Below are 21,051 nucleotides of genomic sequence, written 5' to 3' on the forward strand. Positions count from 1 at the left end.
CCAAGGCTTGAGGGGTGTTTAGGGCTCAAATGGGGCACCAAAACACCATTTATGGTGTTTACGGTTCATGAATATTCATGGACCGTACACAACTAGAAAAACAGCCTTTTACGACGCTCATTGCGCGTCGTCAAAGGCTCAGACGACGCACAAATGCGCGTCATGGAAGGCCCTGTCATAAAGAGAGACGACACACATTTACGACGCGCAGTTACGAGGCGCATTTACGACACGCAATGCATATCAAGGAAGGCCCTGTCATAAAGGAAGACGACACGCATTCGCGTGTCGTAACCTTATGACACGCGTGTTAATGACACGTAATGCGTATCAAGAAAGCCCCTGTCAAGAATGGCCATGTCATAAATGAAGATGACACACATTTTTGCGTATCATAATTTTAAATGTTTAAAAAAATATTATTTATACATTTATTTATTTTCAAATTAAATTTGTATTTAATGTTTCATAATAGAAAATAAAATATCATATACAAAAAATAGAATCCATTGCATAAATTTAATGTCATACAATTCTATTTCTTACAATATATAAATTTACATCTAATCTACTATGTACATCGAATTCCAACTAACTAAAGTTGCATCTTGCCTTTCATAATTCTTTAAGAATAATGCTCAAAACAGCTGATTATATGGATAAGCCGTTGTACATTGGCCCATCTCACTTAATAATGACTTAGCAAAATTCTACTCCAAGTCTTTACTGCATCTTGCTGATAATGCTGCAAGATTTAAATAAAATTCAACTCCAAGTCTTTACTCAACAATCAAAATCCCAAGAGTAACATCAATTATAGAGGCAAGTTCATTTTCAAAACAAAACATAGTATTTATAATGATAAGGATGTGGAGGGTATACTATAAAAACTCAGACATGGCTATAATGGAGATAACAGGGATAGATATATATATACCTTAACCAAATTAGCTTCCAGATCATATTGAGAGCTGCAAAAAAAACTAATATATGTTAAGGTAGTATTTGGAGGATGTAATATGATGACATACACGTCCAGAAGGCTATTATCTATGAGCTTAACCAACACCAAGGGCATTATTGGTAGAAATAATGTTACTATTTGTAGGGTTGATAGGGATAATGTCTCCTCACTTTGTTCATGTACTGAAGCTCCCTGTTGAATATATTATGTTTTTCTATGCATATGGGAACATGGGGAGCCGTCCTATGGGGGTAGATTTGTCATTTGACATACTGGTGAATGAACTGAAGGTGAAGACAAAGCATTTTCATGAAATTTTTTGTTCATATGAATTCCTTCTACATAGGGCAATTAAGCCAACTAACTTGACTAAGTTGACATGGTTTCTAATTGAAACTAGTTTCTAGATGATGAATGGAATATAAATTCAAGTAGTGTTTTGAAGTTTGAACAATAGATATGTTGTTACCTTAACGAGGCCAGGTGGAATTACTAACCATCAACACCAATAGGCCAATGCGGAGCCTGAGCTGCAACATCCAGGCATTGCAGAATTGCTTGCTCTGCCTTAATTATAGATATTGAAAAGGCTACACCACAACACAACACAAAGATATTAGCCACTTTTTTTGCACATCAGAAAACAAAATGAACTTAACAAACCTCCCATATCAAGAGAAGTCATGAAAAACCCTGCATACACTGTAACAACAGCTACTCCATGTTCCAACTGTAAAATAGGAACAACCTTTCCAGCAACAATCATCAGTTCCATTACAAGTGTCCTCCCTAATCTGAGATTTACAATTTTCAATTCACAAATCCAATTTGTTAAAAAGAAATACATAATTAGCAATCTTATTTACTTTGAAAAAGATAAAACAATATGCATATAGATAGCTTCTAAGTTCTGACTTCCCTTAAAATGTTAATGTATAGGGTAAGATACCACTTATCAAAGGGCAAAAAGCAACTAAGCAAGAGAGATTACATTGCATACCCGTTAATCATAAGTACAACACAACTCCCACATTTAATTGGAACATAGTTAAGGTTCATATTTAAGATAAAAGTGTATATTTATTGGTTATGGTTCATATGAGGTGAGATATCGCTTAATCTCTTAACCCGCAAAAAATCTATGTCACAAAATATAAAAAAAATAATAATAAAGAAAAAAAATAGCAAGATATCTTCCCTAAAACAACCAATTCTTCAAATATCCAATAACATGGTAGAACCAATGGAGATCATCTTGCATAATGGAGTGGAGTTGAGGAATTGACATGCCATAAATCATTTATTTCTGTCTGTTAAAATACAACTAAGCAGTTGATGTGTCAAAAAAATTAAAAACTTATGCCACATCATACACATAAGTCATAGCAGGTTGCATGAACCATTGTCCTATTTTGAACACCATTGCATATTATGTATAACAACAAACATTATAAATCAGAAAAAATGTGAAACATTGTTGTATAAATAAGTAACTAACCCTAAACAAGAATTAGGAGTCCCTTATAAGTCTTTAGTAGCATACTAATAACTTCCATTCCACCAAGGTTTTTATAATAATTTAGAGGTCACTAGAAATGCATGGAAAATGAAATTCATCATTTACAAAACCTACTACCATAATACATACCTCAGAAAGAACCATGACCATCTGATCAATGTACCAAATCTTATCAGGGGAAAGCCTACAACACCAATCAAGAAATGTTATTGTGTGTATGATACTTTGAAAATCATCAAAATATGCTATAACAATACTACATTCACCAAATTAAAAGATAAAAATGAAACCTTCAACTTACTTTTCTATAATGGAGCAAATTTTTTTAGTAAGATCTCCCTTGAAGTCCTGGTCACTTACATGTAGATAATCAATTAACTCCTTGGTCAAAGGTTTGACATTCGTCTCATTCACCAGAAGGTATACAAGTTCAAGGGCTCTTTTACGAATTGAAGCATCTGAATCATGAATCATAAAGAAGCATTCAGAAACCACAACAAACTTATATAACTTGATTGGTATTTCTTTTTGTTAAGAGAAAAGTTTTACCTTTACACATTCCAAGATTGTTGCACGATGTCTCTGAACTACTTGATCATCTACTGAAATTGCTTTCATCAGCATGTTCAATGCAACATATCTGCCATATAACAAATCCCAATATTTTAGACCATAATAAAGGGAATACTCATTACACATATTAAGACATAACTTACCTGATATTGTTGTCACGATTAGACAAGAATCTTCCCAATATATTGATTTCAAGAACACGTCAACCACTGCTATCTTCAATGCTCATAATGGTTTCTACACATTCATAAAGTATTGCATTCCCTGCATTCTTGTTTGACTCAGTTTTTGTTGCCACCTACACAAGAAATTTCATAAATTCTTATAATTTTGAATTATATATCACAATTCACAATGAGCTTTATTAAAATAAAAGCTAACCTGGGCAAGAATGTCATTCATGGAATCACTAGCATCAGCATCTCCATGGCCCAAAACACGCAAAAGGCGAAGCAGTCTTATATGAAGAAAAGGGTCTGCAATACCTGAAACATCATATTCAGGAGCATATGGGCTTTTGACAACATCCTTCAAAACCTTCACCAACACCTCTGTGCATATCTATACCAAAGGAAGAAAAAAGAAAATATATCTCATCACTAAAATTACTAATTTGCACTTATAGAATCATATGTCAAACAGTTCTTAGCGCAAATACACAGTAGAAAGATAAAGAAAGAGAACAAGAACTAGAAGAAGAAAATCCCAACAAATAATAGAGGATCTTTAACAAGATCAAGTATATTTACCTTCCTGAAAAATTCAAGAGCCTCTTCATTAAGGTTACAAAGATCTGTACAGAGCTGGATTGTTGTTAAAAGAACCCCATGATGGTTTTTTTTTATGTAAGGAAACAACAGGGTTGACAAAAATTTTCTGCAAGGTCAGGGACATTCTTTACAATCCTTATTGAGCACAATGCTGCCTGTAATTTGTAAGAACTTATGTGAGTATGATTCTTCATATGAAATGTGAGAATTAGATGAAACATCCTTGAGAGATCATGAAATGAAATAAATGTTAACATCAGCTTACTTTCTTACGAATATTTGGATCTCAAAATTCCAGCAATCTTTCAACTTCAGGTGCAAGATCACAAGCCATTTCTGCAGAACATATATTACCCAAAGCACAAAGAGCTAGTCCCACAATGTACTGATTGGTGTGGTTAAGATCTCTGCAGATGATGAAAAAAAAAGATTCTCAAGTCAACCATGTTGCTTGAACACAAGATATAGGAAATATAAGAGTGAAGAAAGACAAGAGCATACTGCTTTAGTGAATTGGTGATAAGCATCAAAACTTCTTGTCTTTCATCAAGAAGCAACATAAGTCCCAGATATCCTATTCTCTTTTCAGGGAATCCAAGAGCTGCTATAAGTTTCAACCACTCCATTTGGCCAAAATGTGTGGGGTATCCTAACATGTGAATGAACATGAGCTTTGCCAAGTTACGGTGTCTATAATCATTATCATTATCACTAACTGATGCAAGAATAGAAGCACATTCTTTTCTAACAACATCACGCTCTTCTGTAGCAGTTTTGCAGGCTCGTATTGCCCTAATCATTTCCCTGCAGTAGACCAATAATGTTTCATTTATAGTTTCAGACCGAACTAATTAACAGCAAATTACGCATGTGGTATGAAATGTAGTCAAATCTTTTGTAGGTGAAGGCTAAACCAAATCTTTTGTGGTATGAAATGTAGTCAAATCTTTTACAGTTTCAGACCCAACTAATTAACAGGCAAGCAGCTCAATGGTTTTTCCTAGACCCATTTCATTTGTTGTTTTTATAGAAACAAATCAGTAAAAACATCAAAAAAGATATATGAAATATTAGAAAACCAATTGGATTCTTCTGGAATTAGGGTTCTAATATGGCTTAAGATATCAGGGAAGAAGAAGAAGAATAAGTGAAGAAATTGTATGTGTTCCAAAAGTGTAGAAATTGTAGGTGTTACACGAAAAATTAAGATATCAGGGAAAGAAGAAGAAGAAGAAGAAGAAGAAGAAGAAGAAGAGACTAGATGAATAACGGTAAGCACGACATACCTTAGTGCAACCAGAAGAGAAGAATCAGACCTGCTTCATTGAATAGAATGAGATATTTCTTGAAATGGACCTAGGGCTTGTAAGCAGAACAAAAAATCATGACAAAACATGCTCAGTAAAGCATACCTTAGTTCAATCCGAGCTAGGGCTTGTAAGGCCCTAAATCGTCGGCGCTGTGTGGGATGAGAAGCTGTAAGGCCCTAAATCGTCGGCTCTAGGATAGAAGTAGATGGAGCATGTAAGTTCTTCACACTTTCAAGCATAATTGTAACCCTATCGTCGGCTCAAGCATAACTGTAGCCCAATCATAGTCACTCAATGCGGAAATATGCGATTTTGGAACGGCGGAACTCTGTGGCGAAACCGATAGCAGCTTGGAACGAGATTCAAGTAAGCCAAATTCAAGATTCGTGAAATTCTAGGGCACACGAGGCTACATGTTGCCTGAATTTCAGTCTACCGGAGTTCCAACACATAAGTCCGACTTGTACACTTTCGTAGTGGTACTTCTTGAGATATTGTCAGGCGAAGAAGGCAAGTGAGGAACGAAGGAAGGAGTGTCGATAACTAGGCAAGGCGGCAGTCGAATCTATGGAGGGGGAAGAAAGGATTGTAATTAGGGCAAGAAGGAACAAAAGTGGAGGATAAATAAGAAGGCGGGTGTTCAAAATTTTAGGGATTTCATTTTCCCCCTATCTATTAAACGCGCTTTTCATTAAAATTATAAAGCGACACTCATAGAGGACGCCCATTTAAGATACAGCGCCCTCCGTGTTTTTTATTTTTTCTCGTATGACGCTAAGTGAAGGGCACGCAATAATGCGTGACCTAAATCCTTAAATTTTTTGAAGAGATGACACTTTTTTAACGTCACTCTCCAATGCGTAACATAAATCAATGAGTGTCGTGGTTTGCGCATCGTAAAAGGCTATTTTTCTTGTAGTGGTAAACTCATGTTTACCCTCCTAAAGGCTCGATTTTTGGTTTCTAACTCCATGCATGTATGTTTCTAACTCAAGGACGAGTATTAGAATAGTTTTGGAGGGATTTTGGGCTTCAAAAACCCCCCCTTAAGGGTGTTTACGGTTTTGGGAGGTATTCCCAAACCGTAAACTCGAGTTTTTAAGGTTTTGAGTGATTAAGTCTCGGGTTTGTATGAATGCAAAACTAAACAACAAGCTAGGGAGTATTACTTACGATTTTGGGGCTTGAATGAGGTGATTCTTGAATAAACTCAACTTCTAGAGAGAGAAAGTAGAGAGAGAGAGTGACTAGAGTGGTAAAGAGCTCCATCTAGTGCCCACTCACCCTTTATATAGGGGTTGGGTTTGTGGCTAAGTGGGAATCTATCCGATACTCACGTTAAACGAGATTTTAAATTTTTACCCAATTAAATGGTCGTAATTAAAAAAAAACTTTTTCCAACTAAACGGGAGGGTAATTTGCGTGTTTTTATTTATTTCATTACGACACTAATAAAATAAAATAAAATATAACATTTATTGATTTGTCCACCCCAATATTAACAGAATCTTAATAAAAATAGAATATTTTATTAACGGAAACGGGTTACAACAACAGAATAAATTTTGGGTTGTCACACACCAATTGAAAGTTTCCTTCTGCAAGCTTACTCTGATTCAAACTATGGTGGTCTTCAACTCGATAGGAAAAGTACATTAGGAGAATGTCAATTCCTAGGTGGTCGTTTAGTCAGCTGGTCATCCAAGAAACATAATTGCATTGCTCTCTCTACAGCTGAAGCTGAATACATTAATGCTGCCAGATGTAGCTCTCAAGTTCTCTGGATGAAATCTCAACTCTTGGATTATGGTTACCGATTTCAACGCATTCCTATCTATTGTGATTCTCAGAGTGTCATTGCAATTTCTCGCAACCCAATTCAACACTCCATGATGAACCGCATTGACATTCGGTACCACTTTATTAAAGATCATGTCATAAATGGTGACATTAAACTTATTTTTGTTCCATCTGTTGATGAAATTACTGGTGTCTTTACTAAGGCATTAGACGAAACCAAATTTAATGGCTTTCTGAACAAAATGAGTATGATGATACATGATCCTCAATTCTTTCAGGAGACATGTTCTCTTTGATAGAAGTATTCAGAAGAAAAATATGCTGCGAACTAAATTATTATTTTTTTTTTGCTTCGGAACTATTTTCCCTGTAAATACATAGGATCCTTTTACCTGTCTTTTTTTTTACTAATTATCCCTTGAGTTTTTAAGGTGTACAGCTCATTCTCTTCATCACGACTGTCAAGATCGACCATCATCCGAATCACCATTTCGGAACTGACTCAATAAAGGATTTCTGGAATTTTCAAAACATGCTCCGGAATTTTAAAGTGCTCCGGAATTTCAAAACTTGCTCCGGAATTTCAAATTTGCTCCGAAATTTCAAATTTGCTCCGGAATCTCAAAGTGCTCCGAAATTTTTAAACTTGCTCCGGAATTTCAAATTTGCTCTGGAATCTCTAAGTGCTCCGGAATTTCAAACTAGCTCCGGAATTTTAAAGTGCTCTAGAATTTCAAAACTTGCTCCAAAATTTCAAATTTGCTCCGGAAATTCAAAGGGCTCCGGAATTCTCAAAAATGCTTTGAAAATTTCAAAATTTGTTCCATAACATCTCGTTTATTCTCCAGATCATGCACTGTCCGAAATAATTCATCTGGAATACCAAGAGATAATAAGGTGAATACATTTGTGCATTTCGACAACACATCATGATCTAAATTCCCTTGCTGATAGAGCGAAAAGCTTGAAGATGTTTGACAGACATTTGTACCACAAACTATAAACACACATGTCGAGGACTGACATGACATGGCTTATGAATCCATGTGCCCAACTTTGTCTGAGTGTGATATGTATACTTTTGTTTCAGTTACATTACCTGAGTAATAGTCATTTATAAGAAAATGTTATATGATGATTACTTAATTCCATCTTTTGTGCAACTTTACATCCCCATCAATATACCCCACGCCCACTAGTTTTTGGTGTTTTGAATTTACAAACATTAACATTAAGTATATACGATAGTTACTGGGACGATTGTTATTTTTCTGAACTTGCATCTTGGTTATATATATGCGAGCCCGTATACACAAACTCTTAGTGGTTATCAACTATTAAGGTACCAAACTCACTGATGTAATCTCTTTTGAGAGTTTGAAAATCATCTTTGTGAAGGGTACAAATGTACCACAAGAGTCTAGTGATAAATGGTTTTGGAGTGTTCTTACGTTGGTTCATCGAGAGATTAAATTTTTAAGGATAAAAGGTTGCACAAAAGCCTGGGATAATGTATATCAAAGGCGATATTCAGAAATTGTATATCGTATAATGAAAAAATAAGGGTTCATCTAGACGTTATATTATTTTTTAAACATTTTAAGTTTATGTAATTATTACCTTTTTTAATAGATTTATAACTTGTTTTCATATGATTCTATTTTATACGTTTTCAAAATATATTTTCTTTCAATTATCATATACATTTTAACAACCACTTAATTATAATTAAACATAAAATTAAACACACTACATTTCCATTATAAATAATTGAAGTAATTGGATTGAGTTTAGAGCATAAATAGAGTAGTGGCAAGCATTATGGAATTTTGGAATACAAAAATCAAGGAAAAGAGGTTGACCCATTTGAATGTAATTAGTAGTGTATGTTGTTCCCAAGGCCATTTTGGCATGTGAAGTGCAATCAAAAAGTGGCAAATGCTATTAAAAGTGTCATGTTGGACATTCTCATTAATTAGATTTATCATCCCCACCGAACGACTTTTTTTTTTTTTTTTTTTTGCAAGTCTCGACTTTTTTGCAACTCTTCTTTGTAACTTTTTAATAATTTCAAAACATATTTAATTAAACTTTACGAAGATTAAATGTTATATATGTGACGTGATCAACTTTGATTTTGAGAACTGATTTGTGCATAAAAGTTTTTTTTCTATTAATTTTTTTTCGTATAATGCGATACTTTAATACGTAAATTGTTGTGTATAGAAAAAACTATTAAGTACGGATAAGTTCCTTTTGGTTTTTGGACAGATAGCTTCCTAAATTATTTATCAATTATTTTTTGAGAAGATAATAAAACTTTTGTTTATGAATCATACAATATTGAGAAAATAGATAAAAATATCATTGTTTCTTTATCTAATTTTAAATTATATTGAAATAGAGATTTATTTGTTGCTTAGAAAACTTCTCATAATTTTGAAAAACTTTTTATGATTTTCTATCCTAAAAATATATTTTAAAGTATTTGGAAATTTCACAACGGACTAGTCAAGAATTAATGATCACTTTTCCTATTGATAAAAAATTGTTATTTTTATAAAGACATTGAAAAACATTTTGATTTTACTGAATATCCCAAAAAAATAAACTTTTCATTCACTATTTATGAATTATATTTGTCAAGAACTAATGATCACTTTAAAAAATTGTTAATTTTTATAAAGACCGTTTAACAACATTGTCATTTTAATGAATATACCAAAAAAATAAACTTTTCTTTCACTATTTATGAATTATATATTATGTAGTTTGATTGAAATCAAATGAAGCTATTAATCAAAATAAATTGCATTTGAAAATATTGATATGTGATCGGAAATTTTGTTTGTTTGGATTTTACTGTTTGTTGGTGTCATATCATACCATACTGTTAGAAATTATGGAGGAATTGAAATAACAATATATATAACTTGGATATATTCAAGGATCGTGTTTTCAAATACTTTCTGAAATCTGTAATTCGCCCTATTGCATGGGGTAAATGAATTTAAAAGTGGGATAATCCAAGAACAAAACCATTAAAATACAGGCCTAATTCGAACTGTGAAACACATAATACCTTTGGTTGATGTGTTGTTTTGAGTGACAGAAAGATTAAACGATCTATTTTCGTTTGTATGTATTCCATTGGAATTTTGGAACTTCAATCAACCTGATAGATCAATAGAAAATCGGTTGAATGTTAATGTATGGCGGTTACCACCGCCAGGGGTTCTTCCCCTTGGACCCCGCTAGGGTGCTTGTGTCAACCCGATATTTCAAGTCAATATAATGACCTAAAAATGTCAAGTATTGTAACCTATTTTTGAAATAATAAGAATAGCGTCAAAAATTAAAGTGTTCAAAAATCTCAATTTGGATATATAAAGTGATAAATATTATAACAAGGTTTTCAGAAATATAAATAACATTAAAATCCGAATTATAACGAAGAAGTTACGACCCATCGAAGATCCGCAACAAAACCAGTAAAACACCGTTAAGCAGAAAACACGAAATTTCAATAAAATGCTTTTTAGCCTTAGATATCTAAATGAAATTCGTAGATATCATTAAACCGAAAACATATATAAAAAAACGTCCAAATCTAACTTCGTATGAAGAAGCTATGATTTTCTAAGTTTCAGATATATCAGTAGACAGGTAAAAACTCGAAATAGAGATCGAGCGACTATTAGCCAACACAACCTAAACGACAATCGAAGATCTCGACAATAGTAGTGGAATGGTAAAAAGACAGACGAAATCGGACGTCGGATTAAGAAGTAATGGATTTTTAACGGACTTTTCTAGTCCCGGCCAGTTAAAAATTATAATATTAAAAATAAAGTCAAAATTAGCTGACGGAGTCTAAATGAAAGTGTTAGAGCATAATCTCACCTTCGTGTGGATATAAAGAACGTCAGAAATGGAACTCGTATGCAAGAGTTATGAATTTATGAAGTTCGGGGCACAAATTTCGACACTTTGTCAGAGCTCACGACGTGAACATAGGGTTCACGACGTGAACTCAGAGATTTGATACCATCCAGAGCAAGTAGACGGATGACACACGCCATGAGCTCTTCAGGACCAGACTCACGACGTGAGTCATGCATACTCACGAAGTGAGAGACGAAAATTCACCCTATATATAGAAATTAAGGCCTTCAGGTTTTGGTTGCTCATTTCCATCCTCTCTCCTATACCTTCTCACTGTGAAAACACCTTTTAACCACCCCGAAGCCCTGCTAACACCTCTAACACACGACGCAAGTCCCGACGCCCTGAATCTCCGGAGAAACTAACTCCCTTCTAGTCGAAGTGTTGTGCACATGAACCTCGTTTCTTCACCAGAAACTCGGGGTGACATCAAGAAAGCACATTCCTAGAAACGAAACACTGTCCAAATCACCAGTTGTCAAGTGAGTTCATACCCCTAAACTTATCTTTTAATGATTTAAAATGCTTTTACGGAGGGGGAGGGGAGGGGGGGGGAATAAAAGTAGAAAACATTATAGTTATATAATCAATCACATGTGATTTATAAATATCAAACCAATGATGTTATTTTTATACTTCACGCTGTGTTATCAAAACAAACTCTTTTAAATCACTTTATAAACTAACCTCAAGTCATCAAAATTTAGTCAAATAGTTAGACTCTTTAAATGTTATAATAAACTCTGTTAATCTTATAATTGCCAAACCATGTTTATATACGTATAAATATATAAATAAGATTTGAAGGGCTAAGGACTAATGAATTACCTTAATTCCTTTTTCTTGTTTCAATATGGGATTAAGGTTGTGTTATTTGTCCGAAGGTCGTTTCGTTCTATATTATATATATATATATATATATATATATATATATATATATATATATATATATATTATACCTATATGAACATAAAAGGTTACGTCGTGAACCCGATGTTCACGCCATGATTAGTATTATTTCTCGTGGGTGAACACCTTTGTTCAGCGTGATACAAAGGTAATGATACCGAATCAAGTAACATTTTATGTTCATGTAGGTATAATATATATATATATATATATATATATATATATATATATATATATATATATATATATAATACCTATATGAACATAAAAGGTTACTTCATTCGGTATCATTACCTTTGTATCACGCTGAACAAAGGTGTTCACCCACGAGAAACAATACTAATCACGACGTGAATATAGGGTTCACGACATAATCTCAAAGATTTGATACCTTCCAGAGCAAGTAGACGGATGACGCACGCCATGCGCTCTTCAGGACCAGACTCACGACGTGAGTCATGCATACTCACGACGTGAGAGTCGAAAATTCACCCTATATATAGAAATTGAGGCCTTCTGGTTTTAGTTGCTCATTTCCATCCTCTCTCCTATACCTTCTCACTATGAAGCACCTTTTAACCACCCCGAAGCCCCGCTAACACATCTAACACACGACGCAAGTCCGGACGCCCCGAATCTCCCGAGAAACTAACTCCCTTCCAGTCGAAGTGTTGTCCACATGAACCTCGTTTCTTCACCAGAAACTCGGGGTGACATCAAGAAAGCACATTCCTAGAATCGAAACACTGTCCAAATCACCAGTTATCAAGTGAGTTCATACCCCTAAACTTATCTTTTAATGATTTTAAATGCTTTTACGGAGGGGGGTGGGGAATACAAGTAGAAAACATTATAGTTATATAATCAATCACATGTGATTTATAAATATCAAACCAATAATGTTATTTTTATACTTCACGCCGTATTATCAAAACAAACTATTTTAAATCACTTTATAAACTAACCTCAAGTCATCAAAATTTAGTCAAATAGTTAGACTCTTTAAATTTTATAATAAACTCTGTTAATCTTATAATTGCCAAATCATGTTTATATACATATAAATATATAAATAAGATTTGAAGGGCTAAGGACTAATGAATTACCTTAATTCCTTTTTCTTGTTTCGATATGGGATTAAGGTTGTGTTATTTGTCCGAAGGTCATTTCCTTCTATATTATATATATATATATATATATATATATATATATATATATATATATATATATACATATATGTACATAAAAGGTTACTTCATTCGGTATCATTACCTTTTGTATCACGCTGAACAAAGGTGTTCACCCACGAGAAATAATACTAATCAGATAGAACATATAAAATTATATGAAGTATAATTTATGAGTGAATCCATGCTTTAATCATAAACATATATAAATAAAGACTTGTATTTTTATTTACTAAAAGGTTTTTCACCGTATTATGCATGAACTCGTTTTTAGCATTACATTTTGTGATGCAATGGCTTTGCGTAGTACCCAACGAAAGTCCCCACTTATAACCATAGTCTCTTGGACGGAAAGCATGATACTTGTGTATAGATCTATACGGGACTGACGATTCCGCACCTTGAATATTAGCTACAGTCCTCGGGGTGACAAATGTTAACATCGGTACTGACGTCTAGTATGGTTATAAGAACTCGAACGTTGATACAATGACTCATGCACGTAGTAATATGCTTCTCAAATGAAGTTAAGGAGCAGAATCTTCATGGTTATTTTTTGTATAACTCGTTTGTATTAAGTAATCCTAATAAGGTAATATTAACACGTTCAGAATCTAGAGTGAGCACATTTTCAACTAGTTTTATTTGATAATAAAACTATAAGTTGTTCAAGATAAGTATGACATATTTACTTACACTTTTCGGTCTCAGTTCATATTAGACTACAACTCAACTCATTAAAAATATAGGATTTTACAGGACAAACATCATCATTTTTCTAGTGAGCGATTTACAAATTCATTTTCTGGAAATAAATAAGGTTATCTATTCAAAGTTTCATTGTTTAAGTAAAAGAACTTATACAATTTTTGTTTGAAGGTTCTAAGACTACATTCCATTCAATTAATAAGAAAATATAGGATTTTCTGGAGAAACACCATAACAATTTCAATGAATAAAGAATGTACCTTTTTAACACAAAAATGCTTATGAACCCACCAACATAAATGTTGATGCACTTTCAAAATCGCTTGTATTCTTAGGATAAACAGTAGACAAGTACATGCGCAAATTCTATGAAGACGGAGCATAATAGCGTTAACTCTTTGTTTTGTTATTTACTTTTGGTGTCTATCATGTGTAATTTGAATACACTATAAACACTTTAATATTAATGCACTGGATGTTGTTGTTTGCTTTACTATTTTACATTTGTTGTGATACTGAACATGACGTTCTCCGCCTCCGAACGTTTTCGCCGTTCTGGTTTGGGGGTGTGACAGATTGGTATCAGAGCTTTGTTTATAGTGAATTGAGTATATCAACCCATAAAAGATATGCAACTCTAAACACATCGGGATTAAAATACTCTGACCAAGAGTTTATACTTTTAAATAATAAAATATTTAACTAAAGTATACATACCAACATTCATACTAGGATCAGTGTCATACTAGGACAGAACAAAAGTATTGCGGTTGTTAAACAACACAAGTAGGCTTGGGGAGATATAATCAGATTTGGGAGTGATATAGCCTGATCAATTATATCTTTCCAATAAGTGATTAGCATGTGCCTAGGAATGGTTGTGGTGTTGCAGCAAGTCTAAAAACTTACCAACACTACTATAATGAAAACTTTAGAACAGAACATAAGCTTAAAATACTATAGGAGTATTTTGTGGTACTATAATTACTTATTTGAGAACTAAAGGTCTTTACTAGTAGTTCAATAGTTGCTAAGTGGATATACTAAGGTTATATGTGACTAAGGTGTCATAGACTTAGAATTTGTGATCCTTGCTTTACTTCATGTTCCTTGTTTGGTTGTGGATTTAGAGTTAGGATCACTTATTCTAAGGTCTATCCTGTTTTGGTTACATATGACTGCTATGCACTACGCGAGTATTGAAGTAACTGATAAGGATCATCCGATAATTATCTTAAGTAGTACGTCTATTTTATGATTCTTACATCCCTTTTCTCACTTAGACAACATGACCAGATTCCATCTCCCTGGCGACCCGTACTTTCCCGATCAAGGAATCGGAGAGTGGCTCAAAGCTGAACCCGAGGACGAGGACCTAGTAGTCCTAGCAGAAGAAGACCTCGGAGAGAGTTCTGATGATGAGGACGAGGAGGAAGTCCAGTAAGACTCGGAATCAGAACCGGAGATCTACAATCCACCCCAAGTTGCTGGAAATCCTAACCCTCGTTCGGCTTTTCAAGGCCCGAGGCTTCTGTGGGTGGTGTACTTGGGCTACTGGAACCACGAGCAGGGACAAACACCCTACCACGTAGACCGAAGTTATTATAACTTAAATGAGGGAGGCTCAGTAGACATAGTACTTCCTATCTGGGTGAGACGTATTTCTCACAATGCTGAGCAGGGAATAGCGAACTTTGACCAAGTCATGGAGACCCGTGCTAACTACGGAGTCAACATAGTTCGTTTTTGTCATCTGACCGATGACCAGGACATTGAAAGGTCTTGCACTGACGCCCTGTAGGTAGAGTCGAATGTCTGTTGTTCCAAATCAAAGGATCTTCGTCAGAACCTAGTGGCACTGCAGAGACGAGTTTAAGAAACGGAACAACAGCTAGGTGAAGCCAGGGATGAATCAAGTACCAACCAGAACCACTCCCCTCGCGAGTAGAGTCTACTATACTCTGCCCTTTTGGATATAGTTAGGTCTATGTATAGACTCTAGTACTAACTTCCTACTTAAGATAAGACCTTGAACTTTCAGTCTATTAGGTCTTGGTACTATCAAAATTTTCTAATTCTAGTTTGATGTCAGACCTACTCCTAGGTTATTTTCCGGAACATATTACATCTTTAATACCAGTAATATTGTCTAAAATCAGTAAATCGACTCACGAAATCTCAATTGAGAGTGATTATTTCTCAAAATTAATAAGTCTATTTTAGGTAGACTATATTAGGTATCACTATCAAATCTTCTCAAAAGTGGGAAGCATAATACCTCCAACATAAGATGACTTAGTCGGATGGCACTCGTCTCGTAACTATTCTAGAAACTTACTCCTACTCTTTACCAGGACTGCATCGTAGGGATGTAGCTCGAATCACCGAGAACAGTATAACAAAACGAAGAACTTACATTCGCATGAATGATTAGAATACTTCTAGAGCCAACCTTAATTACTCACAAACTCGTTTTCTTATAACAGAATCATGCCTCCAAAGAAACGTAACCAAACCGCCGACAAAACACCAATCCTTCAAATAGATTCAACTACATTTCAAGCTGCAGTCACAGCAACCATAGCAGCAGTTATGGGTCACCTTAAGGCTAACAACGCAAATAGTAGTGGATTTGTTATCGACAATCCCAATCGCGGTGATAACCCAGTACATCAACAAGTGCATGTTTGTAATGACACTCCAGACCTCCGACCTAATATATTGAAACGAAAGTTCGAGAGTGAGAGAGGGAACAGTTCAACTCAAGGACCTTCGGAAGGGCATCAAGTTGGGGTAGTCAATATCCCCTTTAGCCCTACTATCCCAACACTAACCACACCGTACCAAAGAAACCTCCTACACTGCGGTAAGTGCAACTACCATCATTATGGAGTCTGCCGAGGACCGTATTGCAATAGATGAAATAGGAAGAGGCACATTGTCCGCATCTGTAGAACTCCGGTCGGGTTCATCACTTCAACCACCAATGTAGGGATCAATATAATATGCCCTATTTGTGGTAAAATAGGACATTTCAAGAGGGACTGCCCAACCAATAAGAAGGACGGGGGAACAGGAGGAGTCTGAACCCATGGCATATCAAAGTACCCTGCTATAATTTTGGTACGCTTTCAAACCCCAATAAGTAATCATAATTGTACTTACTCTCTCGTTCGAAACAAATCATAGTACTCATATAAAAATTTGTAACCCTAACAGGTAAGCTATAATGGCTTAATGTTTGCATTAGGGCCATTCATAATTAAGATGGTATACATGACTTGTATACATCAAATTATCAGAAATCTCGTTAAGTTGTACTTGTAATTTGAGGTACAATAGAGTTCGTAGTAATAATACCAAGGTTAGTTATTCGTCCCAGTAAATAATTCTTCTTCCAGATCAACATAATATCTAATTCATCAAGAATTTCAGACATCATTGTCCGACATGGTTTGGTTAGGTCTTAACCATGCGAATTTCTATTTCTGTGTAAAAAGAACTCTTCCCTTAAATCAAGCATCAAATGAAATTCTTCTGATTCATAACACCAACCCTTATATCACTCCTCACTTTAGAACTTCAGAATTTCAGAAGTACCCATGCGAGGGGTACCACGCCCTTTTAACCTACCCAATAACTAATAACCATGAAGCGAAAAACACCAAAGAAGTCTCAGAAGTCAGTAACTACCCGAAGTATAACTGGTAAATCTCTGAGAAAGACCACTTGTACCGCAGGTCAAGTTCAAGAATTGAGACTAAGAACTCATTAGGTTAAGTCTGTTGCTGCTAAGTGTATACGCAAGAGTGGTATATAATTTAGACTTCACAAGATTTAGGATGTGTGATTCCGCCCTATCTCTTGTTCCTTGTTTGGTTGTGGACTTAGGGCTGAGCCACCCATCCAAATATTTTCCAATCTAAATTATATGCGACCACTATACACGAGGTAATAGTGGATGACCTAGGTGTAAGTCTTATCATGAACTTTAGAGCAAAAGCCCGCATGCTTACTACAACAACCGGAGATACCTGAATGGAAGTGGGAGCGGATCAATGGACTTCATAACCAAGTTGCCCTAGACAACGAGTGGTCTCGATACCATTTGGGTGATCGTAGACAGGTTAACAAGGTCAGCACACTTCCTGCTTATCAAAGAAACGGACAAGATGGAGGAACTAACTAGAACCTACATTAGGGAAATCGTACGATTGCATGGTGTTCCCATATCCATTATCTCTAATAGAGATAGTAGATTCACTTCAAACTTCTGGCAGTCGTTACAAAGTTCCATAGGAACTAGGTTAGACATGAGTACAACCAACCATCTGCAAACTGACGGATAAAGTGAGAGGACTCTTCTAACTTTGGAAGATATGTTGCGATCCTATGTGATTGACTTTGGAAAGGCATGGGATACTCATTTACCCTTTTCGAGTTTTCTTACAACAAAAGTTATCACACGAGCATAAAGGCTGCTCCATTAGAAGCCCTCTATGGCCGTAGGTGCAGATCCCCTCTGTGATAGGCTGAGATGGGCGACACACAGTTAGCTAAAGGACGCATTCCTGACAACACTGTCATAGGTACGGAGATCATACGGGAAACGAAAGAGAAGATCGTTCAGATTCGTGAACGATTGAAAGCTTCTAGAGACCAATAGAAAAGTACACTGACAAGAGAAGGAAACCTATGGAGTCCTAGGCTGGTGACCAAGTTCTTTTGAACATATCACCCTGGGAGGGCTTAATACGCTTCGAAAAACGTGGAAAGCTAAATCCAAGATATGTAGGACCTTTTGAGATAATCGCTCGAATCGGCCCTGTAGTTTATAAACTTAAACTACCTCACGAACTTAGTAACGTACACCCTACTTTCCACGTATCTAACTTGAAAACGTGTTTGTCCAACGAAACTCTTGTATCCCACTCGACGATATCGATATCGACGAGAGTCTCCACTTTGTGGAACAAACCGTTGAAATAATGGATGGGGAAAAAAACGAACAAAGCAAAGTCGCATACCCATGGTGAAGGTCCGTTGGAATGCCAAGCGAGGACCTGATTACACCTGGGAGCGTAAAGATCAGATGAAACAAAATACCGCATCTCTTTCCCTAGTCCGTAAATACTTCTCTTAGAATTAATTTTGAGACGAAATTCCCTATAACGAGGGGATGATGTGGCAACCAGATATTTCAAGTCAATGTAATGATCTAAAAGTCAAGTATTATAACCTATTTTTGAAATAATAGGATTAGCGTCAAAAAATGAAGTGTTCAAAAATCTCAATTGGGATATATAAAGTGATAGATATTGTAACAAGCTTTTCAGAAATATAAAGAACACTAAAATCCGAGTTATAACGAAGAAGTTACAACCCATCGAAGATCCGCAACAAAACCAGAAAAAAACTGTTAAGCAAAAAACGAGAAATTTCAATAAAATGCATTTTAGCCTTAGGTATCTAAATGAAATTCATAGATATCATTAAACCGAAAACGTATATAAACAGAACATCCAGATCTAACTTTGTATGAGGAAGCTATGATTTTCTAAGTTTCAGATATAGCAGTAGACAGCTAAAAACTTGAAATAGAGATCGAGCGACTATTAGTTGACACAACCTAAACTAGAATTGAAGATCTCGACAATAGTAGTGGAATGGTAAAAAGACAGACGAAATCGGACGTCGGATGAAGAAGTTATGGATTATTAATGGACATTTCTAGTCCCGGCAAGTTAAGAATTATGATATTAAAAATAAAGTCAAAATTAGCCGACAAATTCTAAATGAAAGTTGTAGAGAATAATCTCACCTATGCGTGGATATAAAGAACGTCAAAAACAGAACTCATATGGGAGAGTTATGAATTTATGAAGTTCGGGGCACAAATTTCGGCACTTTGTCAGAGCTCACGATGTGAACATAGGGTTCACGACGTGAACTCAAACATTTGATACCTTCCAGAGCAAGTAGACGGATGACGCACGCCATGAGCTCTTCAGGACCAGACTCACGACGTGAGTCATGCATACTCACGACGTGAGAGTCGAAAATTCACCCTATATATAGAAATTGAGGCCTTCTGGTTTTGGTTACTCATTTCCATCCTCTCTCCTATACCTTCTCACTTTGAAGTACCTTTTAACCACCCTGAAGCCCTGCTAACTCCTCTAACACACGACGCAAGTCCCGACGCCGCGAATCTACCGAGAAACTAACTCCCTTCCAGTCGAAGTGTTGTCCACATGAACCTCGTTTCTTCACCATAAACTTGGGGTGACATCAAGAAAGCACATTCCTAGAAATGAGACACTGTACAAATCACCAGTTATCAAGTGAGTTCATACCCCTAAACTAATCTTTTAATGATTTTAAATTCTTTTACGAGGGGGGGGGGGATACAAGTAGAAAACATTATAGTTATATAATCTATCTCATGTGATTTATAACTATCAAACCAAGGATGTTATTTTTATACTTCATGCTGTGTTATCAAAACAAACTGTTTTAAATCACTTTATAAACTAACCTCAAGTCATCAAAATTTAGTTGCAACGACCCAAATTTCAAGTCCAAAAATTTTGTTTCTAATTAATTGAGTTGTAAAAACATTCATAAGAAAATACCATCAAATCATAACTTTTCATAAAAACCACAACTTGTGTCTGAAAGCCGTTCACAAAAACAGGAATAATGTCAGAGAACAATCCCAAGAAACTCTAGTGCGGTAAACATGCATGTGTGTGTGATGTGCCGCTATCGCACCGGCTCCTTCCCCTTCGCTGAAGAAGTACCTGAAACCAAAGCTGCAAACTGTTAGCACGAAGCTTAGTGAGTTCTTCCATCGTACCACATACCATACAATCACATAGCATATATATATATATATATATCGCCAGGCAATTCTGGGGTGCCTGACCTGCCCGGTACGGCTATTTAGGGGCGCCCACCTGCCCGTACGGCCATTATGGGGTGCCGACCTACCCGTGCGGCTATTCTGGGGTGCCGTCCTACCCGTGGAAAGCTATTCTGGGGTGCTGACCTACCCGTCGGTCCTAACAACCGACCCTCGGGGACTATTCCACCCCCTACTGCTACTATCACATATATCACAACATAACATTCTATTAGACATATCTGGAGTGTCCGAACTGCCCTTCGGTCCTAACAACCGAACTTGGGAACTGTCCCCCTCCTACTACCACTATCACATATAACATATCATGCCAGCATATAAACCATATAAGGTAGTAACAAGCCTAGATGATATCACAAATACAATCATCTAACATACAACTCCTACTAGTGGGCTGGCATTGTGGCCGTAGACCCACCGCTACTGGAAAGTAACTCACCT

The 21,051-nt window shown here is 35.7% G+C and overlaps 1 pseudogene; it reads right to left on the reverse strand.

The window, feature by feature from the left end:
* Positions 1-1,456: 1,456 nt before the first annotated feature.
* On the reverse strand, positions 1,457-4,626 carry LOC145059564 (AP-1 complex subunit gamma-2-like; annotated as a pseudogene).
* Between the last annotated feature and the right edge of the window lie 16,425 nt (positions 4,627-21,051).

This window comes from Lactuca serriola, chromosome 6 (genome assembly GCF_051521515.1).
Source record: "Lactuca serriola cultivar US96UC23 chromosome 6, Lser_US96UC23_V15, whole genome shotgun sequence".
In the NCBI taxonomy this organism is placed as follows: domain Eukaryota; kingdom Viridiplantae; phylum Streptophyta; class Magnoliopsida; order Asterales; family Asteraceae; genus Lactuca; species Lactuca serriola.